The sequence below is a fragment of the Falco naumanni genome, chromosome 10 (genome assembly GCF_017639655.2).
Source record: "Falco naumanni isolate bFalNau1 chromosome 10, bFalNau1.pat, whole genome shotgun sequence".
Lineage (NCBI taxonomy): Eukaryota > Metazoa > Chordata > Aves > Falconiformes > Falconidae > Falco > Falco naumanni.
Genome location: NC_054063.1, coordinates 13,875,709 through 13,900,998, shown reverse-complemented (window position 1 = coordinate 13,900,998; position 25,290 = coordinate 13,875,709). Strand labels below are relative to the sequence as shown.

Below are 25,290 nucleotides of genomic sequence, written 5' to 3'. Positions count from 1 at the left end.
TTAATATTTTGCAGATTTTTTTCATCCTATGATTTTTAAAACATTCTATGGGGAGTAATATCAGATTTCGTCCTCAAAGGGGAGGAAGAAAGACACGAGAGAGATGACTGACAACACAAGGCAGGAGGTTATCAGTCTTCCTTTATCAAACACAGAGAGACAAGGCAAGAGGGAGAAGGGGCAGTTGGGCTAGAATACAAATGCAGAGCCAGTGGAACAGGCAACAAAAATAATAGTATTCATACACTCCCTCTTCTGAGAGATGTTTTATATAAAACATAAAAGGAAAAAACCCCAAACCCAGCACCCACATCACACTTTGTGACTACCAGAGCAGTGAACAGAACACAGATCTGGCTCCTCCTCAAGTTCCTGTTGTTTTTATTAGAGTAGTGCCCAGAGGTCCCAGCCAATATCTTTACTCTGGAGAACAGAGTCTGTCTGAGCACGCAGTGCCCCAAAGGGCCTTCCAGCGCAAAGGGGAGAGGACATGACACAAAGAGGCACTAAGACAGGCACAAAACAGAGAAGCTCGCACCCATCACCTAAGTACACCAGCTGGAGGCTGAACATTTGCTTTTCAAGTTAGGCAGGTGAACAAAGGACAGAAGGATTACTGGACCAAGCCACATCCTTCGCTGTTCTCGTTGGGCTGTTTACCTCTCACAGTAGCAAGGCACTTGGAGGGATGTGAAACGAATAAACAGCGGCTGTGCAGCTTCATTTGCAGGGACATTTTTCTTGCAAGGAAGACGACAGAAGACAGAGGTGCAGACAAACCTCGCCAACTGACTTCAATAAACCCTCAGCACCCTCCGCCAATGGCTGGTTGGTCACCAGACCTAAGAGTCCTTCATATCTCACGTTAAGTTAATCCATCCTTAATCAATTTTGCCTTCCATTTAGCAAGGAAACTGCTGTCGAGCTTGATCAATTTATATCCCATCCGATGACATACAACTGCCGCTGTTATCTGGGGTAGCAAGAAACAGTGTACAACTATGCTCTGAACACAAAAGACTTCAAGACAGCCATTATCCACACAACATACTGATAACACACAAGAAAGTGTGTCCCCTGAAAGCCACCCCCCTTCCTCCCATTTATAAGAGTAGAAGAGTACATCAAAGTAAGCTTCAGCAGTGCAGACACATGGAATATTGCTAGCAAACAAACACAGATCAGACATCTACTTCTTTGTAAATGAGTCCCAGACTAAGCCAAACTGTGCGAACAGGGTGCGAAAAGATCCTTCTAGTTTGACAGTGATTTGAGCAATATAGACAGTCCTTGTCTTTGGCAGCAAAACTATATACCAAGTGATTTAATACAAAGGAGTGATATTTTAATACCTAGGAAAACTCTTCATTTTAGAGGCCACAGCAATTTGTAGTAGCTGCTGCCCCAAATCTACTTGTTTAACAGGCTATAGCAGAGTAAGATTTACATCTCCCTTCGCAGGTAGAAGCTGCTGTTTAACTGACTCATGAATGCACAGTTCATCTCTTACTTAGTGAGGCACGACTAATGTCCCAACATAGTACCAAAAAGGTCATTTGAAACACTTTGGATGGCTGCTCCCAGTCCTTGCCCTCTGCTCCCCAGCTGTCAAACATTTGTTACATTGCAACCATTAAAGGTACTGCCGGTCCTGGTATACCAAGTGCCTTGTAAATCCCAAAGAGATTACATACAGCCTTCCAATTACGGGGCAGTCACTGCGTCACCCCACGTGGAAGCAGAACTGGGGTGGGAACATGGGCAAACGCTGTATTTTCCTGTTTTCCCGGCATGCCACTACTGAACAAGCTATTTCCCCTTTCCATGCCAGGCACATCCACCGCTACGAGGCCTTGCACAGAGATGCCCCATCATTTCTGCGTACACCCATGCCTGATGCTGTCCTGGTAGACTGAGCGACTACCTCCCACAGGGGCTCACCAGCGCTGAGCATTTCTACAGTGGGGCAACCTGGGTGACACTGCATGTTCCCAGGACATCAATACAGCTGAATGCCAGACAAACCAGAGTAGCCGTAGCCACTTTCAGTCAGACATAAAGCTAGGAAAACACTAAATAGAATCGCTGATGATACAGTCGCAATCTGTAATCTTATCGTGCATTCATCGCCTCCCTCCACAGCTGTAAGAGGTTCAGGTCTCTACTGCCCACCTTCTAGGAACAACATCTGAAAAGGCCGCAGCTCTTCTGCATTCCTCCCGTTCGGCTACATCACTGGACATAAAAGATCAAGGACTTCTCCAGGAGAGACAATCTTGTTTCAGTTGCTGTTCCACAGATTGCTGTACACACCCGCTAATTTGTCTAAGACAGATATATGCTAGCCTCCTCATATGAGACCCAGCCTTCAGCTGCTCCCTCAGGTCACACAAGACGTCTCTGTCAGAAACCACACCAGAGACCCGCTTCCTGAACGCCATCCATTCTCATGGCTGCAAGAGCATCCCTCCTTCACTCATGCAGCATAGCAAAGCTGAAGCAATGAAAAGAGGTCACCCACCATGGACCAGATCTCAGGAAGACGTGACCTAGTTTGTACTTCAATAAAGTCCACACAGCTACAGCTAGAATAAGGGCACATAATTGTGGCACTCATCTCCACTAATGGGAAGGAGGCTCATTAAATGAAGGTCATGTCAATTATCTACAGCTAGTTTACATATGCAGTCAATTACCTAGCTGTACTATTTATTTCAGTATTTGTATTTAATGAGGATTCACCGGTTAATTGTTTTATTCCGTTGTTTTTTGTTATTTTAAGCAGAAATCTGGCAGCTTAACAGGTTGTATTTCCAGCAGAGAGACCCGAAGAACAGCTGTGAGCACGTACTTGCTGTTCTGCATCCTGATATGTGCCATGAAATAACTTTCAGTAGTGAATAGATTCATAATGCTTTTAATCTCCAGAAAGGAGTGTGTGGTGGAAGATAAAATTAGCAGCAAGGCGACATTCATTTTCTGCCTTGCCATTTTCTAAGACCTTTATACAAAAGTTCAATTTACTAAATACAACTGAATGGCACAGGCATGAGTTCCTGCTCTACGCATCATTACCAGAGTCCGTGAACAGATACCAAAACGGGATGCATGTCAGCACATGATCTGCAAAGACTAAGTGTACTGAGAACAAATAGTATTAACCTTTAACACATGCATAACTGGATGTCTGACACACTCTGGTTATCCTTGCGGCTATTTAGGCAGCAAACTATATAATTACTATATAATTACTTTTTATTACTGAAAATAAAGCACCTTCCCCCCCAGTTCATACACATGCACACCCACATCCAATTTGTATGCTTGTAAGTTGGTGCTTCACATCAGGAAGAAGAAACCCATTTTATTTTTATTCTCATGTTGGTTTTCCCGAAGGTGGTAAAGTCTACTTAGCCACAATGCCAGAGATGGCAGAGACTAAGAACCATTCTGAAAACTAAGATAAACAGCAAGCAATTTTACAAGTAGTTTGTGAACGACACCTTTTAACAGGAGAAATTTGCTTTCATCTTATGTTGCTAAATATTGCCCATGGTACAGCTTCTGAGAGCAAAGAAACTCCAGCAATGCCAACACTGGCGAGGGAGAAGTATGCATCTGTTTAAAGCACTACTGGGGGGTTCTGGGGTTCTGAGGTTTTATCGGACTCTTCCCCCAAATTTTGTGATACACAAATCACAGCTGGGCCTGTCAACCAGAGGTGGGAAAGAACCCAGAGAAAATAATGGCAAAATAATAATGCCATGACATTACACCCCTGATCTTTCACAGAGTTGTGTATCAGAGTTTCCTACAAGCTTCCGTCATACCTCTGGACTCTGACAGCCATGCAAAGGGCACACTTGCTTCAAAGCTCCAAGGGAGAGAGTGAACTCAGCTGCTCTAACGGGTGCAGACCAGACAGTCTCCTCATTACAAGCATGCTTATACTTAAATTGGCCAAGTGCTGGACTACAAGGAGTTCCCAGCAGGATTTCTGTCGGATGGATCTCAGACCCATTCTGCCCATACCAGGAAACAGGCAGGGTGAGTTTTGGCAGTAGGCGCCAGTGAAGGAATAGGAGGCCAGACTCACAGATGCTATCGGAGCTTTCAGGGAGACAACGGCCACGGAAGAGAACAGATGTGCACTATTTTTATCCTTCGACAATGGGAACCGATTGTTGAGCCGGTGCCACACACGCTGCCCTTCCAGCTGTTTGTCCAGCATCCCGCACATGGGGCACTCACACCACACCGGGTTTGCAAACCAACCCGGCTCTGAAAGGGGATCTGCATGCATGCCGCTCTACCTATCAAACACAACATGCTCTACCACAACATTTGTTGCCTAAATTTCCCATTGGAATACCAAGGTATGCAGTGAAAGCCCTCCCCCAATAAAAGCACTACCAGGAGGTTTATTTTTTGCTCATCAGGAGTATCGTGGGTAGGGTAACACGCCACACTCCCATTGCCATGCCAGAAATTCTATACAGCAGAACATGACATCCAAGCCTAAAACCTAAGCATTAGCAAATCCCAATTTCAAAACTGACTCCAGTCTTAGAGAGCTGCATTAATCTTTTCCGAGTATACATCAAGATACACTTATGCCATTACTGTGGTCATTCAGAAGTAACATTATGCAATCCCTGAGAAAGGAAGGTTCACCTATAGAATAGGCTATGTAATACCCACCACAACACCACAAAAACAACCACAAAACCATTCCATAAAATAATTACTTTGTGCCAATATACTCTCTGGTTCCTCCATGGGAGAAGATAATTACAGTTCTCCGAAATCATTTGCTCCGATAGCCACTAGAGCTTTATGTAACGCTGATTCAACCCGTGCATGGAAGAACGTTAGGGCAGGACCTCAGACCTTTGAGCAGCATCTGCGGTTTGTGCTCCATTTCACTCCGGCTCTTTGGTATGAAATGCTGTGCTGAATCGTCACAGGACCGAGCTACTCTGCCAAGTACACACACGAAGCTCCCGCTGAAGGCAAGGATAATTGGCACCCAAGAGGAGGAACAGAATGGAGCACGTTGCATGCAAACTAGCGTGAGTTGGATCCTTTGTACTGTGACATGTGTCCAGCAGCCCTGGAACAACCCAGAAGCTGCTGTATCAGTTGAGCTTGGATCTTACAAGTGCCTATAAACTATCGAACAGCATGTAAAACATCCCACGCACCCATCGCTTCTGCTGCAAGTGGCAAGCTTCCTAGGACCTATAGAACATTATGCACTCAACAGGAACCTAAGTGAAGCTTAGCCAAGGCGAATCAATGGTTAAAAAGCACAAGCATCAGATGGAGCAGTTACAATGGTTTGGGCAGGCAGCACTTTCCCTAGGGTAAGGGAGGAGAGGAAGGGCTATATCTCTTTGTTGCAAGACGCTTACCTTGGCTGAGACCCTGACTGTGTGTGGCATTGCTGTAAGAATGCCTTCCTTTTAGCCATAGCCAGCCCTTGAAATGAAGCAGATCAGTGTGTTGTGATGTGCGTGAACCATAAACTGGAAATGCCTGTTGTCAGAGCCCTGACAGGTATTAACAATATGCCTGCATTTGCCAGTGGTGTTATCAGTCATCTTTTGGCTGCCTGCCCTCGCGTGCAGGTTTCTCTCAACACATGCTCAGTCCAGTTGTTAGCCCGGCATCTCCATGGAAATACTTTCCGTAGACAGGGCAAGGGATGAGAGCTTACACCGAGGTACCAGAGCAGCTTCTGGGCGCATTCAAGTCCAAAGTTACATGGGAACCACCAGACCAGGAGCAGAAATCTAAGTTTGCAAAGCCACCTCAATCTACAGTAATGGAAAAATGAGGAATTTGTATTGAACACTGATATACTCATTAGGAATCTAACCCATCTCAGTGGGCAGCCAGCACTGCATGGGTCCTGCTGCAACAATGGCTTTATCTTTGGAGATAACTCCGTTGGGATATTATGTTAACACAACTGCATTGAAAACACCTTGGTAAGAAGTGCACTTTCACCACTGTTACTTTACTATGACAATGCAGCACACCACAGGTTTCAAAGCATTATAGCTTCCAGCTTTTTTTCCCCCACCTTTTAAGTGGTTTCCTGTTGAAACAAGACTTTTGAAATTGCTATGCCTGGTTCTCTATCCCTAATCTAGCCTTATAATTTGGGGGCCAACTTCAACCGGGTTCAACAGAGGGATACAAGTTTCACAGACAACACTATTTCCACCATCACGTGTTGTAACTGGCACACAAGTAGCTAAGACCCACCCAAAGCAGCTCCCTCCAGCTCCATCCTTAGCGAGGCAAACTCCGATGCGTAGGCTTACACATGTGCAGATTTACAACACTGTGTACTGTTGCTTCCCTTTCACAAGCTCCACCAAGGAAAAGGGGTTGGAATTACTAGAAGGGGTGAGCAGGTACCTCTGGTGAAGACGCAAGTGTCTGAAAACAAGCTTCATTAATTGCACTGCTCAAGGTAAAAAACATTTAATGGATCATAAAGAAAGAGAAAAACCCGCACCTTTGCACGAAAAAAAAAAAATTATCAGGTTCCTGCCTTCTCCCAGTTGCGCAGTGGCGCAATTGCTCTCACAGAAGAGCATTACACTGCAGTTCCTGCAAATTACACAGACATGGGGTCCTCCCCCTCCTCAATTAAACATGAAGTTTACCTGGTTCATGACTCTCCGTACTTGCCACCAGATGTAACTATACATTATGGCATCACGGGAAATTATTTCCACAAAAAATGTTGAGGTTCATTGAAACAATATGTTCCTGCAGACCTAATTCTGGTGGAGACAGTCACTGCCTGGTGTAAATCCATAGTGCTCCGTTCATAGATTTATACCAGCTGTAAAGGTGGCCCAGTATTTATGCTGTCATAAAATCAGACGGGGCCAACACCTAAACTATAGCTAATAGCCACATCCCAACAAAATGTGACAGGTTTCAGCAAAACAGCTTCTTCGCGCTCTGGATTCCTGAGGGATACATGCATATTTGGTAATAATTACACTTTAAAGAGGAAGGAAAAAAAAAGCTTTCTAGGTGTGCAGGCTAGCTTCTCCCTTCCCCCACTGATATAAGCACATAAATAGCCCAGACATGCCTATAAAGAGAAGTATGCACAATGCAGCCCAACACCACCTCACTCCTCGCTGGCGCTTGGGTGTCCTGTTTCCCGTGCACGCCAACCCGCCGGAGAAGCGGCTTCACTGCCAGCATCCCGGTCTTGCCGTCAGAGCCCTTAAGCTCCAAAGGGTAGGTTTGTATATGGGATTTAAATCATTAGATAAACACTTCTCCAGGAAAACTTCAATACCTGTGGCTTCACGTAAGCCCTGCGGGGAAGGAGAGCTTCTCTTCAAATAGCTGGGGTGGGGGGAGGAAAGAGAAAGTTAAAAGGAGAAACGTTAAATTACCCAATTAGTCTGTTGAAAACGGCTGAGTGTTCTCCCTCTCCCAAACCTCTGCACAACACAATCGAGTATCTGGAAGTCACCATCCTATTCAAAATCAAAAGCAGAGCTGTTTGATCAGAGATAATTAGTAGTTCTAGCCAGGAAAACCACACTTAGAAGTTGCAAGAGCGGAGAGACCCAGCGCTTATGGTGCTGCAACTCTCCACTCGTACGACATTTCTCGGAGAGAAGACGCTATCAAAGCTTCCAACGTGCTTTGCAAACACTGAATCTCAGCATAACTTTGGTGTCGAGGAAAAACAGCAGAAATCCTATTTTCCTTCTGGGGAGGCGGAGGCCCTTAAAGGTGTTTATAGAACCTACCCCAGACTGCACAGCAAGACTAGAGGAGACGAGGGAAGCCCTTGCTCCCCACCCCTCACTCCAGCCATGGCGCAAAGCTGCCTTAACCACAGGCATCATCCCCGTATTTTGCAAATCCCTCCATGGTAACTTAGATGTCTAACCTAGGAAGAGGCAGGGCAGCTGATTAAAACCTGAGGGGTATTATTTTGAATACATATGCTAGCTCACTTCCATCTGTGTTGTTAATTAGTTCCTGACTGTAGGTTAAATGTAGGGCATGTTGTCACGAGCCTAAGGTGGGGTGGCAGGACCTCCTGCTATTGCCATATGGCTTTTTGTTTCTTCCTTCGTTCTTCAGCGTTTAGCCTCATGCTTCTCATTTGTGGGCTCAACCATTACATAACAAAGAACAAGAAGAGCAAAACTAGTGGGAAAACAGAAGCATTCCTCACCATTAAAACCTCTATGAAGTTGGATTTGAAATGTAATACAATGTCACCCAGAGGCTGCTTTTACCTGCAGCAAATAGGCCTTGAAATTCAGGAGAGACTCATTCCCATGGAGAACTACTACTGCTCAAGCAGGTATTTACCAGCCCTGTAAACACAAACCAGGCAGTTTGCAAGGGACCAAAGGTCAGCTTAATTCGTGCAAGACTGACAAGAGCAAGGCTATGCACGCTCATAATACAGATGCTCAGTGCTTACAGGGGTGAAGCCAGTATAGCAGCACCATCCCCATCAAAACAATAAAAGGAAAAAAAAGATGACTGGAACTTGGTCCTCTTTTTTCCAATGCATCTCCACAGAATTTGTTAAAATAGAAATGGCTCAGGACCGTCCTCGACAAAACCATGGGTCATGTTTTGAAGTATACCTGAACGTGACTAAGTACAAGACACACAAGATATCGGCAGTTCCCCTGCAGTCATTTTCTAGCGAGTACAGTTTGAATACCAACAGGTCTGGTGGTGCTCTGTGACTGAAGGTTTGCTCCAAAGTGTTCAATTTTGAGTAGACACAGAAGCTGTTTGGTGTGTTTTCTAGCTCTCATTGAATACCTGACCTTCTATTAGCTAAAGGCAGAGGAAATAATTTCTAGTATTTTCAAGCATAAGATTCTATCGTTTTCATAACAGTTACAGCAATCGGAGGAAGGAAAAAAACCATACAATCATATGTTGAACAAAACTGATAAAGTACAGGTGATATGACTTCACGCTTGAGGGCTATGGAATTCAAGAAGTTGTATCTAGCTTCAGACTTGGAGGCAGACTTCTTTGGAGGCTTAGACCTCAAAGTAGTTTCTTCATAAATCTTGTTTCTGCCTTTTCTTCTTAATAGAGGTATGTGGAATTGACTCACTCAGCCTTTTGCACCATCCTTGTTCATTGTTAACATTCCTACAACGTTTGCAGTTACAATGGCAGAAAAGTTTTGCAGAGGAGGCAGCAGAAATTAATCATTAATGCAAAACCGAGAGAGAAAAGGACTTAAAGTGAGTCTTCCAAGGAAGGTAGCTTTGCTCTTTTGTTAAATCCAGGCGTCAATCGTTAGCTTTTAAGGGGAAAACTCATTTTCTGACATTGTTTTGCTAGTCATGACACAAATTCTGTATTTCTGCAAGAAGAGGTAAAGCAGCACCATTTCATTGGCAGCAACTTGCCAGCATTGTACCATTAAGTACCCTGCTGCTGTAATGAGATGTGAAACATCCTTCTTTGCCTCCATTAAATAAAAACAATCCTTCTTCACCAGCCTGCAGGACATAGGCTGCCAGCAACAAAAGAATAAATCATGACATTGACATGAACTGTCATGTTTATATCTGGAAGAGCAAAACCAGAGAACTTCAGATGTGCTTATTTCTCATTTTGGTTCAGCCCATTATAAAGATAAAGGGCAGTCATGATGTTCAGCAGCAAATTCGTACTTCACCGCAGTTTCCTGGCATGGGTTCTGGTTAAGTCACCCTTGCCAGCTTGAACTTGTTAGTGGCTTTGCTTCCTCCTTGGACTCACACTGGCTTTCAGTACAAATTCTATCAAATAGTATTTCTCTCTTGGCATTTACGGCTCAGTCAAACTGGATTATCAAGTCAAAAGGAATGTAAATAGCAAGTGAAGATCCAAGTCTTAATGCAGGCAGCCAGCAGGCACAATTATCTAGAAATACTGCAAAACAAGTCCTGTCGCTCATCCCGACAGCGTCCATACGCTTCTGTGGTGCAGTGACAGCTATGACTGAGGGGAGGTTGGTTTACTTAATAATCCAGCCCTTGAATAAAGTTTAGTTTTCCTTTCTTTTCATCTCGGTATATCCATTACTGAACACTCACCAAGAGCGCCATGGCCAGTATAAAGAAGGGTAAACTAAACCATATGGCTACTAAAAGCTGCATCAAGCTTAGAAAGTAAATGGCATAACGGACTAAGGAATCCAGAGATCATAACCTTTAATTCCTTCATCTAGACAAAACTGCATTTCTCCAGGAGCTGCTGCATTTAAAGAAAGCAGTGTTTTGATCATGTTAGATCAGGCACAACATGTGCTAGAATTGGCACAAGATTAAGCTTCGCTCTCTTTTATAAGGTATGTATCACAGGATTCTGGGGGGAGGGGAAAAAAAAAATAACCTAGTCCTGTTCTTACTGTTACAGCCTTAACTGCAGCAACATGCTCCAAGTCTTTTGCATGCCGAGTTAATAAAGAGAATATAACAGCATTTTGCTCAAGACTTTGCCTAGTTCAATCTTTTCCTGGACTCCTCCTGCTGTGCTATGTGCGTGCAAAGGATGACAAGCCTACCTGCAGCCCAGTGCATGTACTGGAAAGACTGAGGTTGGATATGGAATCCAAGTGGGTCAAGGGCGCATTTTCAAACATTTTTTGGTACAACAACTCTCTCATACACCCTGATACGGTATAAACAGTATGCAGTTGCCTCCTGACTTGAATGGCAAATACACCTTTATCACAGATCCTCAGTTTCCCCACGGGAGAACTCTGTTCCCTCAGAAGCTATACATTAAGTACTTAATCACGATATACTTTAACAGATTTCAAGTATCTTAAGAAGGTATCAAAACCATCACCTGGACAGATATGCAGTACCTGCAATCAACTACTGGTTTGCATTTTCAAGGCTCTGCGAGATGGAAGCGATCAGCTCCTGCTGAGGTTCAGTTCTGTGGGGTTTCTTACTCCGCTGGGCATTTGATAGCCATAAGCTAACAGTTATTATAAAAGCCCCTGAAACGTACTGTGTGTCTGTAAGAGTCAAACGGAAATGATTGCAGATAAGATTAGCAGTTCAGTGGGTAAAAAAGGCACATTGTTTCTTTTTATAAGTAGTTCCTCACAAATTAAATAGGGAACAGTGCTTACTCTTCTCTCCCAAATGCAGAGGAAGAACCCGCTATAGCCAAAGACTGATGTACAAAACAAAAATCAGAGGCTGTGAGCTCCAAAACAGGAAACTATGTCCTAAGAACCAAGGGGCAGATATAAAAAGCATATTCCATGTTGTTAGACTTGAAGTAGCAACAGATACCTCATGCCCAGTTTCACTTCGTTTAAGTTTTTAAATTGGGAAAATCCTGAATCTAGTGAAATCATGCTAAAGGCTGCCGAGTTGTTATCCTAAGGAAGTCAGATTTATTTTTTTTTCCCCTGTTCCACCAAATATCTACTAAAGGACACCACCTACCAAGTAGGCTTCAATGATGAGATGGGGAACAAACACACACACGTGCCAACCCAACTCAAATCCTTAAGGGACTAGTTCTACACTGCATTTTTTTGGTGCAAGTTTTGGACACGCTATCGAGTCTCACCAACAGCTGTAACAAGGCAGTGTAAGTTTGACTTGCAAATACTTCTTTAGGTGTAGCCTAAAGTCCAGCCAGCAAATGCTTTACTGAAAGCAGTGCTTCTTGTTAACCTAATTATGCCACACAACGAAGACAAATACCACCTTGGTCACAGGGTTAAAAAAATTAAAAAAGCCCGCATGCATACACTAAATTTACTGGTGTAGAGTGAGAGTGATTTGGATTAGCAACTTCACTCGTTTTAATTGTGCAGCCACACTTTGCAAGAGCCAGCCAGAGCAGCGTGTTTGGTTCGTGCATCTCTAGGTGGCGGTAGCTGCTCAGATTTTGAGATACCAAGAGATGCTCATCTCAAATTTAGCAACCAGTATTCCTCCCATCCTAGAATTGCCTTTTCTAATTTGAAATGTGACCCCCTCCCCCATTTCTTCATAATTTATAGTAGTCTGAAGCTGAGTCACAAGAATTTCTGCGTTTTCCTAACCAAGTACACAAGAAAAGAAATGAACTGCCAAAGTATGGAGGTAATTTATAGCGTAAAGCATCGAGAGCTTCTTTCTAGTCGATCAAAGGACTCTGAGAAACAAACATAAGAACAATCATGCCTTCTGTTCTGTACAAATGCCACGGCCAGAAATAACTGTCCTAATTAACTGGTTTCAAAAAATGACTTCTCTGAAAAATACAACAGTCTTACCAAGGAGAGTATACAACTGCTACAGCCTTATGGCAGCTGTCACCAGGGCATGAAAATTCACTAAATGAAGTTTCCTTTTGCTTTCTCCGGTTGTCCATGGTACTCATCCATAGACAGCTGTACCCATTTGCAATGCCTAAATTATGCTGTAATGGGATGTTCTGCTACCACTAGTATCAGTGTTACTAAAGGATTACAATCACATCAAATCAGCATCATACCAGCCAGCTCCCTCTGCTCACAGTTTACGAAGGGTAGAAATTCTGCTTGAAATGTGGTTGGCTTTTTTTTGGTAAGACTGTTGCCTATTCTGTCAAGTCCACAGCATCTTCAGTATTTCAGACTTATGTCAGTTTTATGTGGATTATTACTATTGGGTGTAGCAGTTGAATTCCACCAGTCTACAGTTGCCTGACAATTAGGTCCTGAATGTTGATGAGGAGGAAAACACGAACCTGACCCTATGCTTTATGCCTGTGACTGTCCCGTTCTGCACACACAACTCCCACAAACAGTGCTCCTCACCGGGCTGCTCAGAGCCCAGAATTGTAAGCAACCCTGCCAACGTGAGGTTGTATCAGAGGACAGAGGCCACAGTATAACGGTTATCCTACTAACTCACACACACCCCTACCTCCAAAAGTGAAGAGTTTTATTCTTCTATTATTCTAGTGTTTCCAAATCAAGTAGCATAAGAATTCAAGTTGATAAAGTGTAAGTTTAAGGCGCCACGGCAGAGATGCATAGCAAAATCTGCTATTGTTTGTACTTCAAGAGCTCCGAGGAGTCCCTGTCATGTACCAGGAACAGAAGACAGGCGAGACTACCTCTGCCCCAAAGAACTTACAGTCAAGAATAAGAGTGAATAACTGGTATGGCTAAGGAAGACAGTAAGATGTGGGAGCTGACAGACAGTGCGCACAGCCCACCAGCCCCACACCAGCTCGTACATCAGGCAGTTCGCTCTGTACACACCTGTACGGCTTCCTCCTGCTGGATTGCTGGGAAAAAGGGAGTTGTTACACACAGCACCTTCCTAGCTGGAACTGAAGACAGGTTATTGAGTTACCACCTCGTTTCAGCCATACACTGAAATAGCTTAGCCTCAGTGCTTTGAAAAGCTTCCTTTTAAAGGGTGTTCACAGCTAAGCGTTACTAAGAATGCCAGTGAATAAACTGATCTAATAAATGATTGAGAGTTTCCTAATTAAGCAGCATTTTAGCTATTTAGGAGGAACCAAGTGCTCACAACACATGCTTGAAAACAGGTCAAGACAAGTTAGCAATTAACCTATTAAAAGCATATATCCTCTTCTAGTGGAGCCTCCACCAATTCACACAATGCTTAACATGAGGTTTCTAGTGTAGGCACAGGGCACATTCTTCGAACAAGATTTCAGCCTTTTGTACAAACCAGGAAGGCAGAGACGGAAAATACTTTTTGTTGCTGGTGGTGATTTTTGTTTGGTTGGGTTTTTTTTTTTAGTAGGAGTTCACTCAGCAGAGCGAGTTGTTTCTCATCTTCATGCAGGCTTACCCACAGAAGGGAGGAGAGGGTCTCCTACTTTCAAGTTTCTTGTGACCTCCTTTTATACCTGCACCCCGGCAGAGTACTCCTATCTGAGCTGAAGGTGCAGATCCTTGTGGTTTCCCCAGAGTAACAGTTGCAGAAAGTGCTACAAGTACTGCAAGGACTTCTCTCTGCAGCTTTCAGCTCAGCACTGCCACTATATGCAAAGCTTTTAAGCAAAAGCACGCAGATCCTTATTTTCCACTATATTCTTTCACATCTTAACGAGTCTTTAAAATCCTTTGCATCTGTGCACTACATTTCGTAGTATCTGAGCATATTGTAGTACTCCCCTAGCACTACACTACAACATAATGCCTTCACGTTTAAATGCATGCTGCTTGAAATAAAACTTTTTTTCAGTTTAGCTTTACCCCCTCCAAGATAAAAGCCCTTTCCCATTCTCCTCCAGTGATATCTGGCATATTCAGATAAAGCATTCTTGATGCTTCTGACCCGGTTTACCCCGATCCACAGCCATGTACTGCCAGGCAGGATCTACCCTGCAGCCCTGGGAAGCAGAGAGCACTGGCAGCGTGAACAGAAGGCAGGCTACTTAAAAATGGGTTTTCCCAGCTGAGGTTCAGTGAAGCTGAACATTAAGTGGTAGTACTACAGCAGAAAATTGTTGTGAGTTACAGAGCCCTGTAGAAAGGCTCCTGTCTCTTGTCGCATTAAGTACCTCGCCAAGACATCTGCCAGCTCCTTCACGTATTTTCGAGTCGAAATGGAGCTGCTGGTTCGCCCTGAGACCCAGGTGAGGGACGGCGCTCCCAGAGCGGCCAGAACGCTGCGGTTCGCCTTCTCCCTTCCCCTCGCCCCGGGTGTGTTGACACAGCCAGCGCCCTGCTGCTCCGCTGGCGGGGGGCCACAGCGTCCCCCCGACAGCTGCTGCCTCCCCTCCTGCCAAACCACCGGGATTCGCGGCCGGACAGAGCCAACAGTGTCCCCCTCCACCTGTGTTCATCCATACCCGGACTACGGGCGGGCCGCCCCCGGGGTCGGGCTGTCACCCCGGCGAAAGCCAAGCCATCGGGTGGCTCCGAGGCGCTCCCTGGCACGGGGAGCGGGACGAGGTGACACCTCCTCGCCCGGCTCTCCGCTCCTCTTTGAAGATCAGCGAGGAAATTCGTTTCATGTACTTCTCGCCCCATGAATTAAAGATGACAGAAATACTTGCTTAAGGAAAGCGTATCGCCAGGATAGATTCTTTGCATTCATTAGAACCGTGTTACTAGAAACATAAATAAGTAATGACTATCGATCCGGCAACAGTCATAACCTCAGAACAGCAAACTGCCATAAACTGAAGGGAAAAGTAGGTGTTTTTAACCGGAACGTAGAAACCCAGGCACCGACAGCACCGCTTAAGAAATGAAGCGGCAAGGCACGCGCGGGGCTCCGCGCTTCTGACCCCGCCGGGGAGGGGGCGCGGAGCCACCGGGGCGGTCGCGCAAGGCGGCGGCGCAGCGACCGCACCTTCGCCCGCCGCATTTACCGTCTAATGCCGGTTCCTGCCCGCCAGCCCCGCGCCAGGGCGGCGGCACCCCCCGCCCGCGCACCGACCGGGCCCCCCCCCCCCGCCCCGCGGCGGCGAGGCCCCCGCCGCACCGCGCCGCCGGTGCGGCCGCCCCGCGTGCCTCACATTCCAGCGACGGCCGAGCTCCGGCAAGTGCAGCGCTCCCCGCCCTGCCGGCACCGCGCCCGGGGCGGCCCCGGCCCTCTCGCCGGCCCCACGGCCGGGCCCCGCCGCCCGCCCCGGCCCCCGGGCCGCCGCCGCCGCTGCTGAGGGAAGGGGCCGGGGCCGCCGCCCGGCCGCGCGCCCGCCGCTAGGGGGCGGCGCCCGCCACCCAACAGCTGCCCGCCGCGCCCCGCGCAGGGCGCCGCCACGCGGGCGGAGCGCGCCCCACGCCCGGCCCCGCGCCGCCGCCGTCGGGGGAGCGCCGCCCCTGCCCCGGCGCCGCGCTGCCCCTCCGGCCGGCGGCGGAGCGCGCTGCTGCCGCCCCCGCCCCCCGGCCCCTCCGCCGGCCCCGCCGCGCCGACAGGTGCGGGAACAAAGGGGCGCGGGGCCGCCCCGGCCCTCCCCGCCCCGCTCCCCGCGTCGCCCCGGCCCTGCAAGTTTCCCGGCGGGGCGCCCCGTACCTCTTCGTCCACACAAAGCCTGTCCGGGTCCCCTCCGGGAAGTCACATCCTCTCCCGGGCGCCCAGTCCCACCGGCCGCCTCCCGCCGCCCCGGCAACACAGGCAGCGGCTCAAGTGTCTCATCAAAGCTTTATGAGGGGCGGGAGGGCAGCGGAGCCGGATCCCCCACCCCCGCCGCCCAACGGGAGCCTCCCGGCCCGGCCCCGCCGCCTCCCCGCCGAGCGGCTTCGACCCCCGCACGGGCGCCTCCGGCCAGCGGCTGCGGCGGCCGCAGGCACCGCGCCGCCCCGCGCTGCCCCGCTTAAAGCCTCCGCGCCGCCTCCCCGGCCCCGCCACCGCCCCCGCCCCGCCCGCCCGGCCCGGCCCCCGCTCCCCCGGCGCCCCCCGAGCGGCGGGCAGGGCGCGGAGGGGCCGGGCCCAGAGCGGGGCGGGGGGGTCGGGCCGCCGCGGGATATTGGTTTACTCCGCCGGGTATTAAGCAAGCCCGATGCATTTAAATATCGCTCCCGCGCTGACCTCTCCGTAGTTTGCCTATTAAGAATGCAATCAAGATAATAACGGGCATTGCTTATTAATGAGCGCCCCAGGTAACGTTACACCGGTGACTCGCCGGAGGCGCGCAGCGGGCGCGGGCGCTCAGCCCCCGCGGACCGGGGGCGGCCCTGCCCGGCCGGGGAGCGGGGCCGGGGGCGGCAGCCGGAGCCCCCCGTGGCGGTAGCGCCCGCCGGCGGAGCGGGGGGGGCCCGCGGTGCCCGCGGTGTCCCGGGCCAAGCGCCCCCTCGGCGGCGCCCCTCCGTGCGCCCGTCCCCCCCCCACCCCGGTCAAAAATCTGTCCCGCCGCTTCCCCCTTCCGCCTGCGCGGCACACGCGGTGAATTATTGATAGTGGAAATTGCATGGCAGAGGCAATAATGGCAGCCCCTGATTGAGTGGCTCCATTTGATCTTGGTACAGACAGGGAGATGGCATGCTCCCGGCCGGCCGCGGCCACGGCCCTGGCACAGCCACCCGCCTGGCTCCCAGCACCCGCCGTCGTGGCCTCGCCTCCGCCCTGCCCCGGTCCCTCACTGGTAAAACTGGTCCATGACGTCCCATCTATTCTGTGACTCCGTTAAAACCAGTATCTTGCTACGCCTTAAAGCCCAACTGCCACCTAATTGCAATTAACGCCAAAGGCTCCATCGCTCCAGCGTACTCGTGGCCGTTTATTTATCCTCGGAGCAATGTGTGCAACTCATTGCTGCCTTCAGATGGTCTGATTGCCTGTGTGCTTTTGCTATGAAACACCTGCATTTATTAGATCAGTAAAGCAATAAAATAACCCAGGCGTTTGAAATCTGAGCACACCTAAGGCCTTCCCCATAAAACGGCTTTTAATATATATTAAGGGAAACAATCCTGGTGGTTAATATCCTTTGCAGCTTTAAGAACGTCTTTAAAAATCATGTTCAAGTACCACATTACCGTCCTTCTTGTACTTGGGGGTTTGGTTTCATGTGTTTGAACTAAAAGTGTCACTGAGCTGTGAAAACAGTTCCACCTCTTTTGTCCCAGCTATTTCCAGACGGGATCCACTCCGTTCATGAGAAAGGAGACAGTTTCTCCAAGTCCTCCCTACCAGCCTGCGCTGAGGAATCACGCCCAGTTCTTGCTGGCTGACAGCGAGTCGCTAATAAAGGCAGCTCTATTCAGATTCTGCCATTAGGAATACATCAGCCACCTCTTTTCCCACTATCCGGGTATGACCTTCTCTCTCCAGTGATACAGCCAGGTGGATGTCTGAGTGCAATTTCCAATACGGGGATCGTGATCGGAACTTGCCGAGTTAACGTGTCCGTTTTATTTTCCCATTTTGGACTTTGCTCAGCTTTCCAGGTACGACCGTGCAAGCAGGGTGCCTGGGTTCACCACGGCAGTGTGCTTCTAGCCAGCCTTTTTACATGGTGATAAGACAGCACAGCTTTAATACGCTGTGTTCGTAAGATCACACCTGCAAATATTTGGATGATCTACCAGTCAAGCTTAACAGCAGCGGCGGAGGCTGCTTTAACCCGCTGTAACGTAATACCTTACACACACCTTATTCCTGGAGGAAGGACTCTTCTCCTGCTACACTAGACATGCAGATGAGCAGCGGCGAGTACCATGCTTTAAAAACACCGAAGCATCTGCTGGCTTGTTCTCGGAAGCGAAGGAGGAGGCACACATTCTGAAAAAGTCTTGCTTGCAATCAGAATGAGTTTTTTAATTTTGGAAAGGAAGCGTCTTATGGACCGCCTGACGAGTCCTCCCTCTGTGGTACGCGCTTTCAGCTCAGCTCTGCTGAGGACGTGGGAACCGCCAATTCCAGGCAACCCTGCGCCGAAATTCCCATTTTGCTCTGCTACAAACATGCTGCCTTTTGCCCCGGCGCAGAGATTTTCCCAGGGAAGAGGTGTGGTCAGAGAGCTGCTCTATCTTGCCAGTATAATCAGCCCTTTGGGGATTATTACCAGCCAGTGCTTGATTACTGGGAAAATGAAAAAGTAGTGGAAATAATGATCTGTTTGGATTTTTAATGCACACACAAGCTGGGCACTGTATTTTTCATTCGGACCCTGATTTCAAGGAGAATTTTGTATGAACGAGCCCCAAAAGACTGGGCCCACAAAGTATTTATTACTTTGTGAAGCAACCGACAGCCATCACATGGAGACACTGCCCTGGTCAGAGCTCCGCTCCTTTGCCCGCAGGACGTACTCTGAGCTCAGAGGTATACATAAACCATCACCTTCAGAATACATGGGATCCGCAGGATGCAATGATCAGACATCCTGATCCTGTGGATTCCCAGGTGACCCTAGAAAGAGTTATCTCTTCTCGTGTCTGAAAAAGGGCATCTCCCACTGTCTCAGGCACGGCTGTGTTTTCCCCGTTTGGGTGGTACAGGCATTGGGACTGAGTGGCACTCAAAAGCAAAGCATCGCCGCGGGCTGCATGGGGCAGAAGCAGGCAGGCAGGCCCTGTTCTGGTGATTTTGGTTTGGCTAACTCAGCGTATCGAGGCTTTCAGCGTCATTGTCACGGCATGCCCGCCTTACAGCATTTACCGTGAAACCAAGTGTCTTTTTCCTATACTTAACTAGTTAAAGTTATTTTTTGCATACACAAATCACACCTCACCCTTTTCCATACACAGCAACAGGGGAGGAATGAAAAAGAGTTTGAGTCGTCAATCAACGTAACGTTGATTTATCCCTGCAGCAGTATCAGATTGCTTGCGGGGGGGTAAGACCATTGCTTTTTGCTGAATTCAATTTAAACTGTAGCATAGGCACTAATGATGCTGTAGATACTATAAAGAAGAAAGCAGAAGCATGCACATCTGGTTTCTGTCTCGGTGGAGGTTATGCATTATAGTGATTGATGCACGAGGTCCAAATTTACTGATAAACTAATTATATGATAAAGTAGTTTGTGGGGCTCTTAAATTCCCCCATTGCAATTGTAAGAGAAGCAATAAAAAAAAAGTCAATATTTGAAAAGAGTAACATTCTTAAAAGGTCCATAGTTAGTCAATACATAACTGGCGATTCATCTTCCCCCACCTCCACAAATGTGTCTTTACATTCCCCGTTTTATTCATGTAGTATCTCGACCTGGTGTTGAATGAGAAAAAGGTCAAGAAGCTACAGTTTGGACCGCCTCTCACTCGGTTGTCAGGAAATGTAAACTAATCCTGATTACAGCAATGAGAATGCTGTTGAAGTACTCAGGTTTTGACACTGGAGTATTTTTTCTATTAATAATTTTAATTGGCTGAGGTCAGTTCTTATATCGCTACAACCATTTTTATGTTTAATTATGTTTATTCGTGTTTCCTAGTTACCTATCTCTGCTATTTTTTCACATGAAAGGGCTGGAAAGTTCATGGAAATAAACTTTTCCAACTCAAGTAACGCTAAAAATTGCAATGGATTATAAACACAATTGGAGGTTGCAGGCCCGTTGCATTTGCAAGCAGATGACTGGGCTGTGACGCCACTCTCCGATGATTCAGCCATCGCAGCGCACACAGCGGAGCCACTCATGGTCTGCACAAACACCAGCAGGGCTACAAAACCCTCAGCATCTTCAAGGACCGAACCCAGATTTTGCTCAGCTGTCTTAAAATCTTTGTAATCATCCAGGATGTGACTGAGCGGGGTGACCTGCGTGTTAATGCCCCGGGGTGGGTGGCACCTGGATCTCACAGCCTCCAGGTTTACCTTGTGTCCAGCCCGCAATGAGTTGGGGTGGTTGTGGTCTACAAGGAGCTTGCTGGGTGGCCAGAGTGAACCCGAGCCTTAAATAGCACAGGGTACTTGCTCCTAATATCAACCATAATTTCACCTTCAGTGAACAGAATCTGCTGAGAGGCCTTTCAGCCTCTGCGAAACAGCAAAGATGGGAATACAAACCCAAAGATCTTTCATTAGATGTAGTCTGCAGGCTGCATGTGTACAGGATAAAGCAGTGGAACCTACCCTTTCAATCACAGCCACCAAAACCACAGCATTTTTGCTGAAGAAAATACTGCCTAATAGCTCAGAATCGTCACCCTGCAGCTACAGCAAAAGTGAATTTAAAACTCCAACAATTAAAATAATTGGTCTCTTCTCATGTCTAGAGGTATGCCAGCTTTCCATCACATGGGGGGATCTGTACCCTGGATCTTGTCCCATGCCTTCTAGTCAGGGATTTCAGCACAATTTATGTGCATGAAACTGCTTCTTTGACAGAGCTCTGTGGTAGGTGCAGTTTAGTCTTTTGCAAATGAGGAAATGCATGTGTCTATTATGTATAAATTTATTAAGCTGCTCATGAACATACTTGTTCAGCAAGCACGCCCCTTCTGTGTTTGTTCCTTGCCACCGCTCATGTAGTTGCCTCGACCAGCATCATCTGTCACAGAAGTGGAACATGAGTCATACGTGACGATTACCACATGCACCCAGTGATGCACGCACACTCCTCTCCAGCCAAATCTCCAGGCTTCCCTGTCCGGGTTCTGCATGGACCCCATGTGCTGCTGAGACAGTGGGACTCCTAAACCCCACATGGAATCCCTCATCCTCCCGCAGAAGGGCTGGGAGTAGCTGGGAGGATGATCCACCCTTCGTCCCATGGAGCCGTGCTGGGCTGGGGTGGAGGGTGGCTATTGGGGACAGCAGCACGACCAAAAAGGTGAGGACCAAAACAAAGAAAGGAGAGAACGAATCCAACCCAGCAGCAAAACCAAATGGGTTTGTCATTCCCTGATGCTTCAACACTCACTAAACCTGGGAATTTGTCTCCTGAGGCTCTCTGCCTTACTGCTGTCGCTTTGGAGGCATTAAACACCCGGCAGCTGAGCAGAAAGCAAAGTATCTGGGCTGTGCCCGAGAGTATCCAGTGTACCAGGTGTCTGGCAAATGGTGCCTGAGCCCTTCCCCGCTCGCCCCGACCTCCCCGCCGACAGCCCGGCCATGGCTCTGTCCCAGCGGACAGAGAAGAGGGCATGAAACAACAGCAATGACAAAAAAGCAGGCTCCGAGTGAGCCGCAGACAGGGGAGGGGAGAAGAAAATCCCCTCTCCCCCAAAGAGGTTGTGTGTGATTCCTCGGGATGGGGGAAACCCGAGCCAGGTGTGGAAAGACAGATGGCTAGAGATGCACTCCTGTGACGAATCCGGCCATTGGAGCTCTATGATTAAAGAAGATCAGAAAACTGCTGGTGCACTTGTGGGTGAAAGGTGTTGGGATTGACTCATCTCTCCTTTCCTCTAAGTATTCAGTGGGTTTCAATTAGATGCAATACAGTGGATTATTTTTAATATTTAAAGGGATCAGATTCCAGGGGCTCAATAAACTTAGCCAGGCATCTTGTCAGAGTAGCTACATGCCCTATCAAACTCTCCTCAGTGCGTAAATGTGAAGAGCTTATTTCGGGTATGTCCTAAAAATAAGCAAGCCCCAAACCCCCTGGCCTGCAAATGCTCTTTTGTACTTCGTTTCTATTTAAGCAACTAAAATCTCCTCTGACATCAAGCTCAAGCACTCCATTCGCCAGGTGCAGCCGCTCAGCGATATTGCCTGGAGGGTGACGGGCGATAAGAGATCTAAAGCAAACAGGGAGGGGAGATGGAGGATGGTGCTTGGCGCTGGGCACTGGTATCTGTGCCGGGGTGCCCACCGCCCGTGGGGCCCCGCTCCCAGAGCTGGCAGGACGGATCCTCCTCGGCTATGCAGAGATCCTTGGGAATGGAAAGCATGTGTAAACATTAAATAGTTCCTCTAGCTCTCCTGCCCTGCGCTGCTGTCATATTAAGGCATTTTACAGTGCATTTAGCCATCGTCATCTTCCCAAAGAGGTTAAGGTGCTTTGGCTCCGTCCCTCTTTAAAGCACAGCTACGTCAATGCTTTTAACAAGCTGATGTGTTTAAAGATTATTTCAAGATTATAATTTTTTTTTAAATAGGATGTCAAGCTATTTTACCTAAAAAACAGCTCTAGAGTTCAAAACATTTTCCTTGTTAACCACCTAAAGCGTTAAACAGAGAAGTATCTGAGAAACAGCAGATATTTTTGTTAATTGCAAACTAAAATTATCACTGTGGCAATAAAAATTAAATAGAGTCCTCAAAATGAAGCTCAGACCACATTGTGTTCTCCTCCAGTTACTGTGACTTGTGGCTCAGAAAACAAGTACTGGATTAGTCACATTAAAGCCAAAATTTCCCTTGACTAACACATTTCATTTGTTTGCAGTCTTTTTTGTTTATTGAACACTTGGGTTTATTAATCTTAAACTAATTTAGTAAGTGGAACCATGGTGTGTATAAACGTTACTACATTCCGCGTCAGAGATTAATAGGCAGCCATGTGTCAAGTCCAGTGGTTTTCACTTGCCCAGATGAATGCGACGGGCTGTTCAGCCGTGGCGGAGGAGCATCTGGGCGGCATGCGAGCACCGACGGCGGCAAAAAAGTCAAGATCTGGGCCACCACCGGGCTATGTGCTCACCCACACCTCGGGGCATGTTAATGCACAGCAAAAGATGCCAACAAAGAGGGTGCCACCCCCTCTCTCTCCTTCCACTAAAACACCCAGCCCAACCCCAGGGAGCAGGACTTGCATGGGGGCCTTTATTTCTCTGCATTGGCCGGATGAAATGATTTAACTGACTTGCAGTGCAGAATCGCTCTGAATAGTAATTAGTACCGGTGTAGTTGTATTATAGTTGTATTTATGGTACTGCTATTAAAATATTATTTTCCTCCTCACAAGTACAGCACGGGAGGAATTGGATGCACAGCTGGTTCTCTCTCTGCAGCACATGATGAGCTTGGACAATCGTTTAGAAATGCAGAGAGGTGGGAACAGAGCACAGAGCGGATGTACAGCTACTCTGGAATTCAAAAATCCTGAAATATTGATTCAGAGAATCAATACAAATTTTGAGGTACTTTAAAATAACTTCCCTCAAGTTCAACACCATTTCCCAAATGGGAAAACTATCGATTTCTCTCTCCCAGCTTGCACAAAGACAGGGCGGCTCTTGGGGGGTAGCAGTGGAGCAGCAGAACCTCAAGCAGGGGGAAAGCGATGGCGCCCCTGCCATGCCCAAAGCCCCTCTATTTTAAGGGTTAGATGCCACTTCAAAGACTACTCAGGCAAAATCCACCCCTGGCTTTGGCGAGGCATTTAGTGGGGCCTTTTCTCAGCAGTTCAGGACTCATGCCATTGGAGTATAGATTTGTAAACAACATTATCTGCATTTATTGCCTGGACACTGTTTATTTTTCACATAGTTTATACAGCTGAAGCATAAATGCCTACAAGGGAGCAGTGGCTTTAAACACCTCTTTGCATTTCATTAGTTAGCCTGTTTAATCTGCTATAATTTATTGCAACTTGCAGCTGCATCATATGGCCTTATAGTACCTTTACATATTTGAATACAAACACCACTGAAGTCAGCAGGAATGCAAAGTGTTTAAATCAGAAGAGAACCAAGTGCTAGATTTTGAGTAAGGACTCTGCAGTAAGGCATTTAAACCCTTATTTTAGACTCCTGTTCGGTTTCTGTTTGATGCTTTACCCTGCTATATGCTCCGAGCAGAATCCCTTTCCCTTCCAGGCATTTATAGCTTCTTCCCCTTTGGTTTCTTAATTTGGGTTAGATCCCATAATATGAAAAATATACTCTGATACTGCACCTAGAGCACATTGATGAGGCCTAAAGAGCTCTTCTGTGATGGGAATTAAGATCAAAAAGGATATGGAATTTAAATATTCAACATTTCTTCTCAGATGTGAAACAGAAAAATTGTTTTGATGCAAAAGTCATTGCAACAGAATATGTTACTTAGACTCTGGGACCATATTAGGGTAAAATGGCTTTTTAGATAGGAATTGCACTGCAAGAAACTCCTTCATATGGAAATTATGACATTTTGTCTATTGCCTCTTACTACAAATGTTTAAAAGATCTGTTAAAAATAATCTTCTAAGAAGTTGTATCAAGATAAAAGAAATAAATAGGAACCGGTAAAATTTAGAGGCTTATTTCTGATTAGTTTCTTAATTTAGACCCTGTTAACTGCCAGAAAATTGCACCAGTTACCAGAGCTGGGAAAGCATAACTGATAACATAGCTTATTTTGCAGTTTGGGTTTGCTGTGCTTTTGTCAGGCCCTCACCCTCGCAGTAGACGAACGCTGGGTTAATTCCACATACTGCTGGGCTTAGAGAGACTCAGGAGAAAAGGCTGAGCCCAAGCACTAACACAAACGAAAGCCAAGTGTGCGAAAAACACATTCTCACTGTCTGTTTGACAAAGCGTTCCTAGACCTCCACCTGAATTTAGCTGATTGATTTTCAGCTAACTTCAGCTAACGATTGATCTTCACTAACATCCCACAAAACGCACGGACACAGAAGAAGGCGGACAGCTTCCCCCGTCAAGGTTTTGGACAGAGCCAGGCAGAACACGCTCGCAGACCGCTGAGGGACTGCTAAGCCAGCTTGCTGGGAAGATGGACCTCTCATCCTGTGTTCCCCCGTACCAGGCAAGATGCATCACTATTTCTTTTCCATCCGAGCGCTGCTCCCCCGGCGTGGGCCAGCCTGGGCTTGCTGGAACTCCAGCAGTATCCATCATTTCTGCTTGCCCATCACCTGCCGGTGCTCCCACACCTCCTCGCTGGCAGGGGGCCAACAGTGGTCCCCAGGAGCCCCGCAGGACCACCCTCCAGCCACACAACCAGTTAG

At 47.4% G+C, this 25,290-nt stretch overlaps 1 protein-coding gene across 4 annotated transcripts in view; it reads right to left on the bottom strand.

The window, feature by feature from the left end:
* Nucleotides 1–25,290, bottom strand: part of BDNF (brain derived neurotrophic factor) — a 41,925-nt gene that overhangs the window by 5,512 nt on the left and 11,123 nt on the right. The window contains exon 1 of one of the 4 annotated variants that reach the window (XM_040609534.1): nucleotides 16,020–16,293. The exons of 2 other annotated variants lie outside the window; for them this stretch is intronic. The gene's annotated coding sequence lies outside the window, so the exon portion shown is untranslated. Of the gene's footprint in view, nucleotides 1–15,522; nucleotides 15,628–16,019; nucleotides 16,294–25,290 lie in introns of those variants that run through there. One more of the 4 variants, XM_040609536.1, reaches the window with a different exon arrangement.